The sequence below is a fragment of the Pseudophryne corroboree genome, chromosome 1, assembly GCF_028390025.1.
Source record: "Pseudophryne corroboree isolate aPseCor3 chromosome 1, aPseCor3.hap2, whole genome shotgun sequence".
In the NCBI taxonomy this organism is placed as follows: domain Eukaryota; kingdom Metazoa; phylum Chordata; class Amphibia; order Anura; family Myobatrachidae; genus Pseudophryne; species Pseudophryne corroboree.
The window spans coordinates 679,727,781-679,747,052 of NC_086444.1; the positions used below are offsets into that span (position 1 = coordinate 679,727,781).

The following is a 19,272-nucleotide window of genomic DNA, read 5'->3' on the forward strand; positions in this document are numbered from 1 at the left end:
CAGCATGCCACGTATAGGTTTAGAACTCTTACAACCTCATATACAACAGTCTTACACATAACACACAGGGCATGATTCTGAGTCACGTGCAATCCACACGCAATGCTGATGATCACATAGTTGAGCGATTATTTGCAACTGTGCATGTGCAAAAAGTTTGGAGCACCCCTATGATACACGTTTTACTCATAGTGTATGCACAAAGGTGCTGTTATGATCGCGTCAGATGGTATCAGAGAGGAGGCAGAAAAGGGATGGACGTTCCTAAGCAGTGGCTTGTTGTGAACGCAATACAGGTCCATCTCACTGACATGTTATGTGAGTGTCATGGGCATTGCAATGCAAGCGGTTGAATTCATAGACGCACAGCTGCAAGCACAGGAGGCCATAGTCAGAGAGAGAAACTGTTTTCGATGGTGTGACTGATGGTGGTGTACAGGGACGCAGCAGTCAGTATTACAACATGCATGGGTGCTAGAAGTGGGCATCTCTGTCATTGCACATTTGGCTGGATGGATGTAAACAAGGGAGTTTGTATGTCATTTGCATAAACTCGCAGATGGGCGATAGCCAGTAGACACTGCTGCATCTACTTTTGCATGCAACACAGAATCAGGCTGAGAATCAGAATGGGGTTGTAATCGTCAGTTCTAAAAATGGCAGCTAAGCAGATCTTTTTAATGTGTGGGCAGACTACATTAGGACCAAACAATGGGCCTGATTCAGAGGTGCTGGATACAACTTGGGTCTGTGTTGCGTCTTTGATAGCAGCAGATCTGAGAACATATGAAAATTATGACAGAGCCATGTTTTGTAAAAGACACACACCATCCACTTCTCAGATCTGCCACTTGCACCACTGAGCAGCCATGCCTATTGCAGCTGAGATGCCGAGGCCAGCAGCACTTAGGGGGTAATTCCAAGTTGATCGCAGCAGGAATTCTGTTAGCAATTGGGCAAAAGCATGTGCACTGCATGGGAGGCAGATATAACATGTGCAGAGAGAGTTAGATTTGGGTGGGGTGTGTTCAATCTGCAATCTAATTTGCAGTGTAAAAATAAAGCAGCCAGTATTTACCCTGCACAGAAATAAAATAACCCACCCAAATCTAACTCTCTCTGCAAATGTTATATCTGCCTCCCCTGCAGTGCACATGGTTTTGCCCAACTGCAAAAAAATTTCCTGCTGCGATCAACTTGGAATTACCCCTTAGTCCGAAGATGCAGATGCTAACTGCAACACTCCCCAAAATGGTTCGGACATTTCTGCGTTTTAGTTGGCACTCCTTGTTACCTCCACTAAAGTCATTAGCTGTCAATCAAACTGCGTCTAAATCCACACTGTGATTGCCATCGCAAGGAAAGCGGTGCACATGCACAGACATATACCTACACAAAACAAAGCTCATGACATAAATCTGGCACATATGATATGCTTGTATTGAGGATCTGAAAATATGTTCTGAATGTATTTTCCAGTTGCACTTTACCATTTCTAGTGCCCAATTTCAAATCTTTATATATTTAGGGGTCTATTCATGAAGCAGTGAAAAGAGTGGAGAAAATGACTAGTGGAGAAGTTGCCAATGTCAACCACGGTGCACTAATTGGGGTTCCCCGCCACTGTACGAAGAAAAAACGGCACCAAAAAAAGTTAAAAAAAACCTCATGTCGACCTTTTTACATGTCGACCCAGTACACGTCGACCTAATGACCATGTCGACCTAGTGACCATGTGGACCCAATGCATGCAAACCAATAGTGGTCGACATAATGACTGTCGACCTAAGTGTGGTCCACCTAATGACCGTATCCCCATGGTTTATATGTTCACCATAATCTGAGTTGCTGAACATAATATCATAATTACATCAACGTTAAACAAAAACCGTTCTTATATGTGAAAGCTAAGTAACATTACTGGAATCTGCCATACTCAGTCTCTGTGCACATTAGAAAGCAGAAGTAAACTGTAAGCTGACATACCACTGTTTCTGCTTCCCTATTTTGGGGGGGGTGGGGGTGGGGATGACTAGTTACTATGAGTGAATAGTAAAAATAAGATCATTCTGCATTGTCTTTATTGGCATAAGACATCACGCGGATCAGTGGATAAAGAGGCAGAGCTGAAACTCACGGTGAGCAACTATAAAGAAATCTGTTGGAAAAGTATCCTGTAACGTAAATGATTAAGGGGTCTATTAAGCCTTGGAGAGAAATATAGTGGACGGAGATAAAGCACCAACCAACCAGCTCCTGTCATTTTTCAAACACAGCCTGTGACTTTGTAGCAGCTGATTGGCTGGTATTTTATCTCTTTCCACCCAGAGACGGAACTACCGCCAGTGCAACCAGTGCGTTGCACTGGGGCCCGCCTCTGTCCAGGGGCCCAAAGCATGTAATGAGTCAAACTGACTCATTACATGCCGCTGTGTGCTGCGGGCAACCGCTGCCCGCAGCACACAGCCGCCCAGAGAGCAGAGGAGCGCACTGCAGCGGCCACGTGGGAAAAGGAGGAGAAGGGAGGTGGAGGAGGGAGCAGCAGCAGCGCTTTGTTACTGGTGGAGGCGCTGCTGCTGCTGTCCCTCTGCTTCACTATAGGCTGTCTTCCGAGAACAGCCTATAGGGAAGCAGAGGGGCAGCAGCAGCGCCTCCACCAATAACACAGAGCTGCTGCGGCTCCCTCCTCCACCTCCCTCCTCCTCCTTCTCTCCTGCCCGGGAATCGTCAGAAGCTGCACAGAGGAGCCTGAGCCAGCGGAGAGGGTAAGTATAATTCTTTTTTCTTTCTTTCTTTCTTTCTTTCTTTCTTTCTTTCTTTCTTTCTTTCTTTCTTTCTTTCTTTCTTTCTTTCGTCTGCCGCAATGTGTAAAAAGGGGGGATCTGCTTGCCGCAATGTGTAAAAAGGGGGAATCTGCCAGCCGTAATGTGTAAAAAGGGGGAATCTGCCTGCCGCAATGTGTAGAAATGGGGAATCTGCCTGCCGCAATGTGTAAAAAGGGGGAATCTGCCTGCCGTAATGTGTAAAAAGGGGGACGCTGTCTGTCGTAATGTGTAACAAGGGCACACTGTCTGCCGTAATGTGTAAAAAGGGGACGCTGTCTGCCGTTATGTGTAAAAAGTGTACGCTGTCTGCTGCTATGTTTAAACAAGGGCACGCTGTCTGCCGTTATGTGTAAAAAGTGTACGCTGTCTGCCGCTATGTGTAACAAGGGCACGCTGTCTGCCGTTATGTGTAAAAAGGGGACGCTGTCTGCCATTATGTGTAAAAAGTGCACGCTGTCTGCCGTTATGTGTAAAAAGTGCACGCTGTCTGCCATAATGTGTAAAAAGGGGACGCTGTCTGCCATAATATATAAAAAGAGGAATCTGTCCGCCGTAAGGTGTAAAAGGGTCTCTACCTGGTGTATTGGTGCTACTGTGCGGCGTAATTTGAATAATGGAGACTACTGTGCACCGTTTTATGAATTGGTATTATTTTGTGGCCACACCCCTTCTCCACGAAGCCACGCCACTATGTATTTACGGCACGCACTGCCCCTGTTTTGCATGCAGGGGTGGGGCTCCGAAGCCGTTTCTTGCACACAGTGCTAAAATCTAGTTACGGCACTGTTGCTAGGTATCCATTTCTCTGGCCCTGAGCAGGTCCCCCTCACCAGATCCTCTCCAGGGGTGAGGGGGTGAACTAGGATGGGATGGGGAAGGGGGGCGGGGGGGGCAAAGCATTTTGTCGCACCTGGGCCCACCGCTCGCTAGTTCCGCCACTGTTTTCACCTTATCTCTTTCCAAAGTTTAGTACATATAACCCTAAGTATTATTTTGTTTCTGTATATGTCATTTTACTAAGTCCATAGACTTGTGCAGATTTGCTGCTTTGACCTTCTGTGTATTTAAACTTGTTGAATTTATTTATCCTAAAGGTAAATATAGCTTTAGGGATTTTTCAAATGTGTATATCCAGGAATATTTAAGTAAAGTACTTATTATAATGACAATGTTTGTGACATTTTGCATATACTTTGTCTTCTAATAGTCGATCCTTCAGATATTTGGTACACTCATAATAAGTGGAATGGAGATATAGAAGTACAGCAGTATATAGCATTATTTACAGTAAGCATTCCAATCAGGCAGAGAGATGAAGCATATGAGGTGCATGTATTGAACTCCATGTAAAGCAGAGTATACATGAGAGAAAAACCGTCAGATTATTTAAAATTAAAATAAAATTCTGCACCGCTTGCCTGCTTTAAAACAGAAAGACAAACATACATACACGTTTGACACACACACACACACACACACACACACACACACACACACACACACACACACACACACTATCTATATATATATTTTTATATATACATATATATATATTTATATCTATATATATATATCTATATATATAGTTGCAGAAATGAACCGTCACTCGTTGCTGTGTAGGAGTGCGAATGGTGCCTTCAGTAAATGAATAATAGCATGTGGAGAGACTGCGGCACTCGAAATTAATGAAAGTAAAAATGCTGTTTATTGAATAAACTCCGTCATATTCTTGCCATGCTAGGCAAGAATATGACGGAGTTTATTCAATAAACAGCATTTTTACTTTCATTAATTTCGAGTGCCGCAGTCTCTCCACATGCTATCTATATATATATCTATATATATATCTATATATATATATATATATATATATATACATATATATATAGAGGCGTTTCTAGAGAGGAGGGGACCTGTGTGCAGACTCCGTGTGTGGGCCCCCTCCTCTCCTGTAGCTGTCACCGCAGCTGCTAGCGCTCTCAGCACTGAGACTCTGGCAAGTGCCAGAGTCTACAGAGCATGCGCAGGACTCCGCAAAAATGTCAGCTGCGCCATTTTTTGGAGTCCTGCACATACGCTGTAGATCCTGGCACTGTCAACTAGATTTAAGGGCACTGTGCCAGATTCTCAGTGTGCTAGCAGCGGTGGTGACAGCTACGGGAGAGGAGGGGGCCCACACAGTCACCGATGGATGCCGGAAAGGTGAGTATAAGAGAAATGGGTGCAGTGTGTGCGGTGTGGGCCCCTTCTGGACCCAGGGGCCCATGTGCACCACTCACAGTGCACTCATTATAGATACGCCAATGTGTATATATATATATATATATATATATATATAAATATTTATACACACACAGTTATACAGCTGCACATATTAATTTTCGCGGGCCAGTCCCATGTTTTGGGCATTGTCCCACTGTCCCATCCGTGGGTTGCAGTGTTCCGCGGTGGGTATAGGGGGCAGTTGGGGGGATCCTTTCATTTGCAGCACTGCCATGAAGAGATGCTGCGTACTTGTGCACAGGTTCTATTCATGGGAAACAGAGGGGCTGGGGGCATGGCCAGCAGCTCTCAGAGCACTGAGTATGCCCCCACAGTGATGAAAAAGGTGGCGTGGCTCACAACCCCGTGAAGGTATAATAGTATGTGGTCTAAGGGTGCTCCTTTTCCTGCACTCAGGTCCTGATTCTATTTGTATGAAGCAGCTGTGCAAATCCGTACAAATAAAATGCAGATGCAGCAGGAGGCACCTCCTACATGCATCTGAGGACGCAGCATCGGATCACCGTGACTCACAATGGTAGCAGACCTTGGTAAGTCTGCATAAGTTGAAGCTTACACAGACTGGCTGTAGATTTCGGATAGCCGGGTCCAGGAAGTCTGTGTCCAACGACACAGACCATGTGCCCGGCAAGCCTACAAAATGGGGGCAACATGCCCAAGTTTTGAAGAATGGTGCCAATTGCCACCCCCCCACCACCACCAAAATACCACAGCATGTTAATCATGCTGCAGCTAAGGGTGGGGCTGGTAGCAATATCGCAAGACCTGTTCTGCACATGCGCACCTACACAGACCCACAAACATCAGATTTGTATTTAAAACCATCAGGCTTCCACATCAGGCTGCACTTAGGATTCAGAGATGGATGCAGATTGCTGCATAAGCAGCAAGATCTGCATCCATCTCCTCACACAAGGTCACCCTGCATGTGTGGCACCACCTCCCGATGCGTCCACATCGAATTAATGTTGACCCCAGGCAGCTCAGACTGGCTGCGCTGTCAGGTGCCATTTTTTTAATCGGAACAGCTGCGTGTGACATCACGCAGCCACCCCGAAAATGCTCCCGGTACAACCCTGTTTGGCCAGACAGCAAAACACAGCATCAACCCCCCCTCCCAATGGCCGCCGCTGTCAACCACCTTGCGGCTGCATCCTTGAAGAATTCCTTCCCAGGGGAAGCTTTGCCCAACCCTGGGGAGATAGGGGTGACCCCGAACCTTGCGGACGAGGAACACCTAGAGCCTTTTAATACCCTAAGGGGCCATTTAGCTGTGTTGACAAGGAGAGCCCTAACTTTGATGAAGGGTAGGGGGGGGGGGTCTGAAGGTTCATTTCCCCCCCTAATTGTAACCTTTTGGCTCTGAGGGTATGGGGAAAAACAGGGCAGTTCTTCTCTTTGAGAGGGTTCAAAGACTCAAGCCCCAGCACAGTTTTATACTGCACTGGGTGATTGGAGCGCACACCACCAAAAAAAACTAAAAACTGTACTGGATTTTGTTGTGGTGCCCATACATGCAGGACAAGCTCTACACATTACCCCTGAAATCATCGACATGTGATAGTATAACATAACTTTTCCAAGATTTCATAATAGACCACACACCATTTCTGCATTATGACACATCAAGCCCCACCCTTTAGTTATGCTACTCCCTTTTTTGAACTGTAATTTGCTTGTGTTCATTACAAAATACAACCCAGGACTGAGAAGGTTATCACAATGCTAAAGTTTAACTTCCTCAGCCTTGAGTTACTACTCTCAGTGGCCTGTACAGATCACAATGCACCATCTGTGATGGAGAACATGCTATGCACTGACTTGCCTATGAATGCGGAAGATACATTTCATAAGAGCATTCCACATTGATCTAACTTTGGGCAGAATATTAAGCCCAGAGAAGTGATAAAGTGGAAGGTGATAACGCACTAATCAGCTCCTGTCATTTTTCAAAGCAGCCTGTAACTTGACCGTTATAAGTTGATTGGCTGGTGTATTATGACTTTCCACTTTATCACTTCTCCGGGTTTAATACATCTGCCCCTGAATCCACAGTCATTTGTTCAGTAGTTCACATGCTTTAGGCTGTGTCTGTCTAAGGCACCTTTATCATGGGTGATGAATTTTTCATTTTTAACATGAACTTGAGACACAGATCAGGCAGTGGTGAATTTCCCATCAGTCACATGAGGCACCTGCATAGGGGCTTGTTTCAGGGCCGGATTAAGCCTTGGAGGGGGGCCTGGAGCAATTTAGATAGGAGGGCCCAGGGGAAGGGTGGGGGTATATATTAGATTGTGCATGCCTCCCAACATGATCCATTCCAAAAGGGACATAATGCTCTATATCTGGACTTCCCTCTTAATATATGATTGGTGTCACCTGTGTTGAACTATTTAATTGATAAGAAGGTATTTCAGTACAGGTGATCGCATAAATTAAGATGGAAAGCATTTTGTCCCTCTTGGAATGGGTCATGTTGGGAAGTATAGATTGTGTTTATTAAATTTAAACCAATGGTGTTTATTAGATTTAATCTAATAGTTTATTAATGCCTGAGTGCTGTTTATAGCCCCACCTAATTGAGAGACAATTATTGTATAAAGTTTTCTTGTAGTAGAACAAAGACAACTTAAACAACCTTAAAATACACATAGAAAAATAAAATCTATAATTTATTTTGCAAAAATGCAATTGCAGCACTACTACTTACACACTGGGATAGGACTCAGGAGGACTTTCTTGTGTGTGTCTCTCTCTAGGCCCAAATGCTCTCATCATATGACAGGTTACACAGAACCCACACACCCAGGTGGGAAGAGGAGAAACTGAGATCCCTGGGTCACTTACAGCTCTCTCCCTCCCCGCCCCCTTCCCCTCCTGTCTATCCTCTGGTAGTTCATGAAACCTGATACTCCTGGGTCCCTGCCTGCACTGCATATTGTCCTGCTCACAAACTGGTTGCCTGGTTTTGCTGCTGAACAAGAGGGAGAGCTAGTGATGTTAGTGTAACCGACTGGGCGGCCCCCTTACAAAGGTGGGCCCAGGGTACAGTATACCCTGCGCCCCCACCTTAATCTGGCTATGGCTTGTTTGTGGGCAGCACTTGGTAGCTTGTGATGGTACCGTCAGCCCGAAATGTACCTGCTAAATATTTTCACTGCACTGTAGCATACTGTATGTCTTCGCACATCTTTACTATGGCTGTTTTCATATGAAAATGATTGCTGGTGTATGCACCCACGCTGCGATCTCAAGCACAACTGGCATTATATCTACGGGTAGCGGGATATCCTCACTGTGAGCCGCCAGGTCCCTCTCTATATACACGGCAGCGAAAGCTTCTCACTCCCGCAGCCTGGCCATTGCAGCCGTGCTGCTCCCACTCACGTAAAATCGCTTGCATATGCACGCACCCTCGAATGCCACAGCATGGCACATTCTTTGTCCGAAATGCGTTCGCATCGCAGGGAAAGATGTATATTGGCACGTCTGTATCTTGAATGGAGTGTAAATGGGTGGGACATGCACAAACTACCCCTATAAGCTGCCTAATCAGTAAATATGTATACATACATACAGTAATTAAGAATAAAAAAATATCCTAGTGGCTTTTTTATTATTTGATTCAATTGGTAATCATCAAATGAGAGCTTATAACTAGAGATGAGCGCCTGAAATTTTTCGGGTTTTGTGTTTTGGTTTTGGGTTCGGTTCCGCGGCCGTGTTTTGGGTTCGAACGCGTTTTGGCAAAACCTCACCGAATTTTTTTTGTCGGATTCGGGTGTGTTTTGGATTCGGGTGTTTTTTTCAAAAAACACTAAAAAACAGCTTAAATCATAGAATTTGGGGGTCATTTTGATCCCAAAGTATTATTAACCTCAAAAACCATAATTTACACTCATTTTCAGTCTATTCTGAATACCTCACACCTCACAATATTATTTTTAGTCCTAAAATTTGCACCGAGGTCGCTGTGTGAGTAAGATAAGCGACCCTAGTGGCCGACACAAACACCGGGCCCATCTAGGAGTGGCACTGCAGTGTCACGCAGGATGTCCCTTCCAAAAAACCCTCCCCAAACAGCACATGACGCAAAGAAAAAAAGAGGCGCAATGAGGTAGCTGTGTGAGTAAGATTAGCGACCCTAGTGGCCGACACAAACACCGGGCCCATCTAGGAGTGGCACTGCAGTGTCACGCAGGATGGCCCTTCCAAAAAACCCTCCCCAAACAGCACATGACGCAAAGAAAAAAAGAGGCGCAATGAGGTAGCTGTGTGAGTAAGATTAGCGACCCTAGTGGCCGACACAAACACCGGGCCCATCTAGGAGTGGCACTGCAGTGTCACGCAGGATGTCCCTTCCAAAAAACCCTCCCCAAACAGCACATGACGCAAAGAAAAAAAGAGGCGCAATGAGGTAGCTGTGTGAGTAAGATTAGCGACCCTAGTGGCCGACACAAACACCGGGCCCATCTAGGAGTGGCACTGCAGTGTCACGCAGGATGTCCCTTCCAAAAAACCCTCCCCAAACAGCACATGACGCAAAGAAAAAAAGAGGCGCAATGAGGTAGCTGACTGTGTGAGTAAGATTAGCGACCCTAGTGGCCGACACAAACACCGGGCCCATCTAGGAGTGGCACTGCAGTGTCACGCAGGATGTCCCTTCCAAAAAACCCTCCCCAATCAGCACATGATGCAAAGAAAAAGAAAAGAAAAAAGAGGTGCAAGATGGAATTGTCCTTGGGCCCTCCCACCCACCCTTATGTTGTATAAACAAAACAGGACATGCACACTTTAACCAACCCATCATTTCAGTGACAGGGTCTGCCACACGACTGTGACTGATATGACGGGTTGGTTTGGACCCCCCCCAAAAAAGAAGCAATTAATCTCTCCTTGCACAAACTGGCTCTACAGAGGCAAGATGTCCACCTCATCTTCACCCTCCGATATATCACCGTGTACATCCCCCTCCTCACAGATTATCAATTCGTCCCCACTGGAATCCACCATCTCAGCTCCCTGTGTACTTTGTGGAGGCAATTGCTGCTGGTCAATGTCTCCGCGGAGGAATTGATTATAATTCATTTTAATGAACATCATCTTCTCCACATTTTCTGGATGTAACCTCGTACGCCGATTGCTGACAAGGTGAGCGGCGGCACTAAACACTCTTTCGGAGTACACACTTGTGGGAGGGCAACTTAGGTAGAATAAAGCCAGTTTGTGCAAGGGCCTCCAAATTGCCTCTTTTTCCTGCCAGTATAAGTACGGACTGTGTGACGTGCCTACTTGGATGCGGTCACTCATATAATCCTCCACCATTCTATCAATGTTGAGAGAATCATATGCAGTGACAGTAGACGACATGTCCGTAATCGTTGTCAGGTCCTTCAGTCCGGACCAGATGTCAGCATCAGCAGTCGCTCCAGACTGCCCTGCATCACCGCCAGCGGGTGGGCTCGGAATTCTGAGCCTTTTCCTCGCACCCCCAGTTGCGGGAGAATGTGAAGGAGGAGATGTTGACAGGTCGCGTTCCGCTTGACTTGACAATTTTGTCACCAGCAGGTCTTTCAACCCCAGCAGACTTGTGTCTGCTGGAAAGAGAGATCCAAGGTAGGCTTTAAATCTAGGATCGAGCACGGTGGCCAAAATGTAGTGCTCTGATTTCAACAGATTGACCACCCGTGAATCCTTGTTAAGCGAATTAAGGGCTGCATCCACAAGTCCCACATGCCTAGCGGAATCGCTCCCTTTTAGCTCCTTCTTCAATGCCTCCAGCTTCTTCTGCAAAAGCCTGATGAGGGGAATGACCTGACTCAGGCTGGCAGTGTCTGAACTGACTTCACGTGTGGCAAGTTCAAAGGGCATCAGAACCTTGCACAACGTTGAAATCATTCTCCACTGCACTTGAGACAGGTGCATTCCACCTCCTATATCGTGCTCAATTGTATAGGCTTGAATGGCCTTTTGCTGCTCCTCCAACCTCTGAAGCATATAGAGGGTTGAATTCCACCTCGTTACCACTTCTTGCTTCAGATGATGGCAGGGCAGGTTCAGTAGTTTTTGGTGGTGCTCCAGTCTTCTGTACGTGGTGCCTGTACGCCGAAAGTGTCCCGCAATTTTTCTGGCCACCGACAGCATCTCTTGCACGCCCCTGTCGTTTTTTAAAAAATTCTGCACCACCAAATTCAAGGTATGTGCAAAACATGGGACGTGCTGGAATTTGCCCATATTTAATGCACACACAATATTGCTGGCGTTGTCCGATGCCACAAATCCACAGGAGAGTCCAATTGGGGTAAGCCATTCCGCGATGATCTTCCTCAGTTGCCGTAAGAGGTTTTCAGCTGTGTGCGTATTCTGGAAAGCGGTGACACAAAGCGTAGCCTGCCTAGGAAAGAGTTGGCGTTTGCGAGATGCTGCTACTGGTGCCGCCGCTGCTGTTCTTGCGGCGGGAGTCCATACATCTACCCAGTGGGCTGTCACAGTCATATAGTCCTGACCCTGCCCTGCTCCACTTGTCCACATGTCCGTGGTTAAGTGGACATTGGGTACAACTGCATTTTTTAGGACACTGGTGAGTCTTTTTCTGACGTCCGTGTACATTCTCGGTATCGCCTGCCTAGAGAAATGGAACCTAGATGGTATTTGGTAACGGGGGCACACTGCCTCAATAAATTGTCTAGTTCCCTGTGAACTAACGGCGGATACCGGACGCACGTCTAACACCAACATAGTTGTCAAGGCCTCAGTTATCCGCTTTGCAGTAGGATGACTGCTGTGATATTTCATCTTCCTCGCAAAGGACTGTTGAACAGTCAATTGCTTACTGGAAGTAGTACAAGTGGGCTTACGACTTCCCCTCTGGGATGACCATCGACTCCCAGCGGCAACAACAGCAGCGCCAGCAGCAGTAGGCGTTACACGCAAGGATGCATCGGAGGAATCCCAGGCAGGAGAGGACTCGTCAGAATTGCCAGTGACATGGCCTGCAGGACTATTGGCATTCCTGGGGAAGGAGGAAATTGACACTGAGGGAGTTGGTGGGGTGGTTTGCGTGAGCTTGGTTACAAGAGGAAGGGATTTACTGGTCAGTGGACTGCTTCCGCTGTCACCCAAAGTTTTTGAACTTGTCACTGACTTATTATGAATGCGCTGCAGGTGACGTATAAGGGAGGATGTTCCGAGGTGGTTAACGTCCTTACCCCTACTTATTACAGCTTGACAAAGGGAACACACGGCTTGACACCTGTTGTCCGCATTTCTGGTGAAATACCTCCACACCGAAGAGCTGATTTTTTTGGTATTTTCACCTGGCATGTCAACGGCCATATTCCTCCCACGGACAACAGGTGTCTCCCCGGGTGCCTGACTTAAACAAACCACCTCACCATCAGAATCCTCCTGGTCAATTTCCTCCCCAGCGCCAGCAACACCCATATCCTCCTCATCCTGGTGTACTTCAACACTGACATCTTCAATCTGACTATCAGGAACTGGACTGCGGGTGCTCCTTCCAGCACTTGCAGGGGGCGTGCAAATGGTGGAAGGCGCATGCTCTTCACGTCCAGTGTTGGGAAGGTCAGGCATCGCAACCGACACAATTGGACTCTCCTTGTGGATTTGGGATTTCGAAGAATGCACAGTTCTTTGCTGTGCTGCTTTTGCCAGCTTGAGTCTTTTCATTTTTCTAGCGAGAGGCTGAGTGCTTCCATCCTCATGTGAAGCTGAACCACTAGCCATGAACATAGGCCAGGGCCTCAGCCGTTCCTTGCCACTCCGTGTGGTAAATGGCATATTGGCAAGTTTACGCTTCTCCTCCGACAATTTTATTTTAGGTTTTGGAGTCCTTTTTTTTCTGATATTTGGTGTTTTGGATTTGACATGCTCTGTACTATGACATTGGGCATCGGCCTTGGCAGACGACGTTGCTGGCATTTCATCGTCTCGGCCATGACTAGTGGCAGCAGCTTCAGCACGAGGTGGAAGTGGATCTTGATCTTTCCCTAATTTTGGAACCTCAACATTTTTGTTCTCCATATTTTAATAGGCACAACTAAAAGGCACCTCAGGTAAACAATGGAGATGGATACTAGTATACAATTATGGACTGCCTGCCGACTGCAGACACAGAGGTAGCCACAGCCGTGAACTACCGTACTGTACTGTGTCTGCAGCTAATATAGACTGGTTGATAAAGAGAAGATGTCTATGTAACTATGTATGTATAAAGAAGACTGAAAAAAATCCACGGTTAGGTGGTATACAATTATGGACGGACTGCCTGCCGAGTGCAGACACAGAGGTAGCCACAGCCGTGAACTACCGTACTGTACTGTGTCTGCAGCTAATATAGACTGGTTGATAAAGAGAAGATGTCTATGTAACTATGTATGTATAAAGAAGAATGAAAAAAAATCCACGGTTAGGTGGTATACAATTATGGACGGACTGCCTGCCGAGTGCAGACACAGAGGTAGCCACAGCCGTGAACTACCGTACTGTACTGTGTCTGCAGCTAATATAGACTGGTTGATAAAGAGAAGATGTCTATGTAACTATGTATGTATAAAGAAGAATGAAAAAAAACCACGGTTAGGTGGTATACAATTATGGATGGACTGCCTGCCGAGTGCAGACACAGAGGTAGCCACAGCCGTGAACTACCGTACTGTACTGTGTCTGCAGCTAATATAGACTGGTTGATAAAGAGAAGATGTCTATGTAACTATGTATGTATAAAGAAGAATGAAAAAAATCCACGGTTAGGTGGTATTACAATTATGGACGGACTGCCTGCCGAGTGCAGAGACACAGAGGTAGCCACAGCCGTGAACTACCGTACTGTGTCTGCTGCGACTGGATGATAAATGATATAAAAAATATATATATATCACTACTGCAGCCGGACAGGTATATATTATATATTATATAATGACGGACCTGCTGGACACTGTCTGTCAGCAGAATGAGTTTTATTTTTATAGAATAAAAAAAAAAAAAACACACAAGTGAAGTCACACGACGAGTGTTTAACTTTTTCAGGCAATCACAATATAAGTATACTACTAACTATACTGGTGGTCAGTGTGGTCAGGTCACTGGTCAGTCACACTGGCAGTGGCACTCCTGCAGCAAAAGTGTGCACTGTTTAATTTTAATATAATATGTACTCCTGGCTTCTGCTATAACCTATAACTGGCACTGCAGTAGTGCTCCCCAGTCTCCCCCACAATTATAAGCTGTGTGAGCTGAGCAGTCAGACAGATATATATAATATTATATATAGATAATAGATGATGCAGCACACTGGCCTGAGCCTGAGCAGTGCACACAGATATGGTATGTGACTGACTGAGTCACTGTGTGTATCGCTTTTTTCAGGCAGAGAACGGATATATTAAATAAACTGCACTGTGTGTCTGGTGGTCACTCACTATATAATATATTATGTACTCCTGGCTCCTGCTATAACCTATAACTGGCACTGCAGTAGTGCTCCCCAGTCTCCCCCACAATTATAAGCTGTGTGAGCTGAGCAGTCAGACAGATATATATAATATTATATATAGATAATAGATGATGCAGCACACTGGCCTGAGCCTGAGCAGTGCACACAGATATGGTATGTGACTGACTGAGTCACTGTGTGTATCGCTTTTTTCAGGCAGAGAACGGATATATTAAATAAACTGCACTGTGTGTCTGGTGGTCACTCACTATATAATATATTATGTACTCCTGGCTCCTGCTATAACCTATAACTGGCACTGCAGTAGTGCTCCCCAGTCTCCCCCACAATTATAAGCTGTGTGAGCTGAGCAGTCAGACAGATATATATAATATTATATATAGATAATAGATGATGCAGCACACTGGCCTGAGCCTGAGCAGTGCACACAGATATGGTATGTGACTGACTGAGTCACTGTGTGTATCGCTTTTTTCAGGCAGAGAACGGATATATTAAATAAACTGCACTGTGTGTCTGGTGGTCACTCACTATATAATATATTATGTACTCCTGGCTCCTGCTATAACCTATAACTGGCACTGCAGTAGTGCTCCCCAGTCTCCCCCACAATTATAAGCTGTGTGAGCTGAGCAGTCAGACAGATATATATAATATTATATATAGATAATAGATGATGCAGCACACTGGCCTGAGCCTGAGCAGTGCACACAGATATGGTATGTGACTGACTGAGTCACTGTGTGTATCGCTTTTTTCAGGCAGAGAACGGATATATTAAATAAACTGCACTGTGTGTCTGGTGGTCACTCACTATATAATATATTATGTACTCCTGGCTCCTGCTATAACCTATAACTGGCACTGCAGTAGTGCTCCCCAGTCTCCCCCACAATTATAAGCTGTGTGAGCTGAGCAGTCAGACAGATATATATAATATTATATATAGATAATAGATGATGCAGCACACTGGCCTGAGCCTGAGCAGTGCACACAGATATGGTATGTGACTGACTGAGTCACTGTGTGTATCGCTTTTTTCAGGCAGAGAACGGATATATTAAATAAACTGCACTGTGTGTCTGGTGGTCACTCACTATATAATATATTATGTACTCCTGGCTCCTGCTATAACCTATAACTGGCACTGCAGTAGTGCTCCCCAGTCTCCCCCACAATTATAAGCTGTGTGAGCTGAGCAGTCAGACAGATATATATAATATTATATATAGATAATAGATGATGCAGCACACTGGCCTGAGCCTGAGCAGTGCACACAGACATGGTATGTGACTGACTGAGTCACTGTGTGTATCGCTTTTTTCAGGCAGAGAACGGATATATTAAATAAACTGCACTGTGTGTCTGGTGGTCACTCACTATATAATATATTATGTACTCCTGGCTCCTGCTATAACCTATAACTGGCACTGCAGTAGTGCTCCCCAGTCTCCCCCACAATTATAAGCTGTGTGAGCTGAGCAGTCAGACAGATATATATAATATTATATATAGATAATAGATGATGCAGCACACTGGCCTGAGCCTGAGCAGTGCACACAGATATGGTATGTGACTGACTGAGTCACTGTGTGTATCGCTTTTTTCAGGCAGAGAACGGATATATTAAATAAACTGCACTGTGTGTCTGGTGGTCACTCACTATATAATATATTATGTACTCCTGGCTCCTGCTATAACCTATAACTGGCACTGCAGTAGTGCTCCCCAGTCTCCCCCACAATTATAAGCTGTGTGAGCTGAGCAGTCAGACAGATATATATAATATTATATATAGATAATAGATGATGCAGCACACTGGCCTGAGCCTGAGCAGTGCACACAGATATGGTATGTGACTGAGTCACTGTGTGCTGTGTATCGCTTTTTTCAGGCAGAGAACGGATTATAAAGTAAACTGCACTGTCCTCACTAGTAAACTCTCTCCACTCAGTCTCTACACTTCTACAGTAACAGTACTCCTCCTAGTCAGCTCCAGTAAATCTCTCTCAGTCTCTTATAATCTAAATGGAGAGGACGCCAGCCACGTCCTCTCCCTATCAATCTCAATGCACGTGTGAAAATGGCGGCGACGCGCGGCTCCTTATATAGAATCCGAGTCTCGCGATAGAATCCGAGCCTCGCGAGAATCCGACAGCGTCATGATGACGTTCGGGCGCGCTCGGGTTAACCGAGCAAGGCGGGAAGATCCGAGTCGCTCGGACCCGTGAAAAAAAACATGAAGTTCTGGCGGGTTCGGATTCAGAGAAACCGAACCCGCTCATCTCTACTTATAACCAATCAATGAAAATAATAAAATTAGGCAAGGGAGGGGGGGATGGGGCAGCTGTTACTGCGTGCCTAGGTGCGCACTCACCCCTAAATCCGACCCTGAGTTCAGGTACTGTAGCCCTGACAAATTAATTGAATAGTAACACTTTCCTGATTTACTTTCTCATTTGTATCAGTCTACTGTATTTGGTGAAAAAATAATAATAATAATAATAATAATAATTAACACTGGTCATGTGACTCAGTATGTTTTTGAGAACCACTACACTAATCTTATAAGCAACTTTCCGATTAAAACATTCTACTGAGCATCTACTGTGCTTGCAGTTTTGTTTATAAAAGCCTTTGCAGATTGTCATTTTTATTTGCAACTACTGCAATTCTTCTATCTTGTTTTTCTAAATGGCGAAGTGTTGATTTCTTACAACAAGCATACTCTCTGCATTCCGGCTATGATTACATCATTTCTCTAGTTTTAGACCAGCTTTTTTTTAATTCTTCTTTTTTTTTTAAATCTTATTGTAAAACGTAAAGTAACTCCTGATTCCGGTATAACTTCCATATGGTTCATTAATACTCCAGTTTCAGGAAAGCTGCAAAAGTAGTAAAATTATTAGATGGCTATATTTTCAATTATTTTCAACTATTATACTTTTATACTTGAATTGACATGCTTTTGCATTTCTTAATGCCTTTTTTGAATTATCTGCTGTTGAATTTGGCTAGTACATACAGTTTACTATGCAAATGTCATCTTTCATTCATTGTAGTGTTTTCCATATATCTTTTGTTGTGTTTTATTTAGTAATATAAAATAGTTGGCCATCCACTAGTACCGTACAGTGAGCCAAATACTGCTTTTAGAGAAAAGACAATGGTCATGTTATAAAAAAATAAAATAATATAAATAAGAGAATTGTTTACAAGCATTTTAGACATTTTTAAAACTCAAGTGAAGTAGCACCCATTGCCTGCTTTCAGGGCCAAGTTAATGTAAAGGCACACTGGGCAACTGCCCAGGGCCCCATGATTCTAGAGGCCTTCAAGCAGGGGAGGGCTAGGCTGGAGAATATCTGTTTCCAAGGCTGATGTCTCAGGAACTTCTTGGGAGCTAGGTAGATAATGCTGCCCAGCAGCTCTTAATGGCTGTCAGCATGCTGATTGGTGGATTGCTGGAGCTTTCCACGAATAGAAGTGCACCATTCTCTACCTGCTTCCCAGCATACAGCCAGACAGTGAATGGCTGTCAGCATGCTGACTGGCGGATGGTTGGAGCTATCTACCTGAGTGCTGATCAGAGGCAGATTTACTGCTATGCAACCTAGGCATCGGCCTAGGGCCCAGCGGGTCTCAAGGGACCCATGGTCAGGCCCCCTGAAATCCAGCTCTGATCTGGGGTCCTAGGGCTCAAGGCAGACTACCCAGGCGCGTATAGCTCCACGCTGTAAGGGAGCCGTAGGCGCAGGGCCGGCTCCAGGCCTACTAGTACCCTGTGCGAGAACATGTAAAAGCGCCCCCCCCCCCCCATGCCTCTGGAAAAGTGGGCGTGGCCTCATAACTTTATATTATTAGACTATAAATAAATATATTTTCACCCCCCCTCTACGCACACAATTAGTAGCCTTACACATAACAGCCACAGTAGTGTTCCTTACACACAATGTCTCCAGTGTAGTGCCAGATACACATAATGTGCAGTGCCAGATAGACATAATATACCCCCAGCAGTGCCAGCTACACATGACATGCCCCGCAGCAGTGCCAGCTACACACAATATACCCCCCAGCAGTGCCAGATAGACATGACATGCCCCCCAGTGTCACGATCCGGGTATCTGGACGCCATTATTTGCCATTTAGATGTCTCCTGAGGCTGGCTCAGCGTTCCAGGGCCGGATCTCACCTGTGTTACTGATGTCCATGCTCTACATCTCCCTCTTGTCACTCTGAGACGCTGTCACAGCGGCATCACGTTTGGCGTCTCCAGCCTCTGCGGCCTCCGCCGCCGCTCCCCTGTTTCCAGATTACTGATTGTCAGTGTGGCGTTTCATGTCTGCCGCGATCTCCGCTGTCATCCATGTGGTTCCAGTGTGCAGGTTGCCAGTGTGACGTCTCCTGCTCTCCGCGGTCTGCGCGCCATTACTGCCGAATCTCTACATGGTTTCTCAAACTAACTTTCCCTCCAAGTGCTAACATGGGCGCAGCCATGTTGGTTTCAATCACATGCCTCAGTTTCCACCAATCCGCTGCTTCTGGAATCTGCATAATTGCCCAGCCAATGCCTGCCTTGCTGTAGGTATAAGTATCCTGTGCCTGGGCCAGGAAGTGGTCAGTGCTTTGGTTGTCAAACCTTGTTCCAGTCTCTCTCTCTCCTGTGATTATTTCTCCAGGTTT

At 45.6% G+C, this 19,272-nt stretch overlaps 1 protein-coding gene across 1 annotated transcript in view; it reads left to right on the top strand.

Annotated features, from left to right (window-relative positions):
- The first annotated feature begins 2,080 nt into the window (after positions 1–2,080).
- LOC134933819 (uncharacterized) overlaps positions 2,081–19,272 on the top strand; it is a 229,528-nt gene continuing 212,336 nt past the window's right edge. The window contains exon 1 of the mRNA XM_063929347.1: positions 2,081–2,138. The gene's annotated coding sequence lies outside the window, so the exon portion shown is untranslated. The remainder of the gene's footprint in view (positions 2,139–19,272) is intronic.